The sequence below is a fragment of the Diabrotica virgifera genome, chromosome 4 (assembly GCF_917563875.1).
Source record: "Diabrotica virgifera virgifera chromosome 4, PGI_DIABVI_V3a".
Taxonomy (NCBI): domain Eukaryota; kingdom Metazoa; phylum Arthropoda; class Insecta; order Coleoptera; family Chrysomelidae; genus Diabrotica; species Diabrotica virgifera.
In genome coordinates, this window is record NC_065446.1 from 140,957,428 (window position 1) to 140,958,489 (window position 1,062).

Below are 1,062 nucleotides of genomic sequence, written 5' to 3' on the forward strand. Positions count from 1 at the left end.
GGAGAAAGAAAACATTTTAAAGAAGGCGGAGGCATTTGCGAGTAAAACAAACTGTTTTACAGCCTAAGGTCAACTTTAAAACAAAATGCATGGCCTTAAACCTTGCATGGCCTTAAACCTTGCATGATTTAAACCTTGCATGGCCCATTTCAATCACTGTGTTGAAAAATGCATCAAAAACCTTAAAAATGCCTGTACAAACTGTTTAATAAAAATATTTTTAAATAATTTAAAATTTATAATAGAGTTTTATTCACATCACACTTGATTTTTTTATAACAGCAACTAAATACTTCTTTAATCTTTCACATTTATTCATCAGTTCTTCTATATTACACTAAAATTTATTCTGTAAATATTTTTTGTTAACGTTTATTTAATACTATCAACATGTATGTATATCTCAACAATATTATAGGTTCAAAGAACAACTTGATTTGAAACAAAACATGTAAACAGAAGATTGACTCACACTAAAATTTGATCGACACTCATATTTGGTGCTAGTGTGTATACGAGGTGCGACAAAAAAGTAATAAGAGCGACAAAAAAGTAATAAGACTACGTTTTTCATACAGAGTTGGAAATAGAGATAAAGATTGTCTCACACTAATATATTATTTGGTGGAAGTCTGTGTAAGAAGCACGTTAAAAAAGCAGAAAACTTATTTTTTATAAAAACATTTCGAAATAAACAATGTATATTCAAGTTATATATAATAGGTGATATTTGACAGTCGTTTCTATACGGGGTGTGACCAAAAAGTAATACAACTACTGTTTTTATAAAAACATGTTATAGCACCACATAATGACAATAAATATGCCATTTCTTGTAGATCAGACCAAGAAACGTGAAATCATAAATTCCATAAAAAATTCGTGAAATTGTTTGTACAGTAACAGCAATTGACAAACGGTTTTAAATAAAAAATGTCTGAAATGCAGTCAGACGCACTAACTGTACAAAGAGAAATGTCTGTTTAAAATATTTTAACCTTGAAGCATAGTTCAGTACTAACACAACCGTTTTTTTGACAGATCTTACCTTATGTGTCTTCC

At 29.3% G+C, this 1,062-nt stretch overlaps 1 protein-coding gene across 3 annotated transcripts in view; it reads right to left on the reverse strand.

Annotated features, from left to right (window-relative positions):
* Positions 1-228: 228 nt before the first annotated feature.
* Positions 229-1,062, reverse strand: part of LOC126883163 (tyrosine-protein phosphatase non-receptor type 11-like) — a 525,151-nt gene continuing 524,317 nt past the window's right edge. For all 3 annotated transcript variants that reach the window (XM_050648411.1, XM_050648412.1, XM_050648413.1), the window contains one exon: positions 229-1,062. This exon is cut by the window's right edge and continues 428 nt beyond it. The gene's annotated coding sequence lies outside the window, so the exon portion shown is untranslated.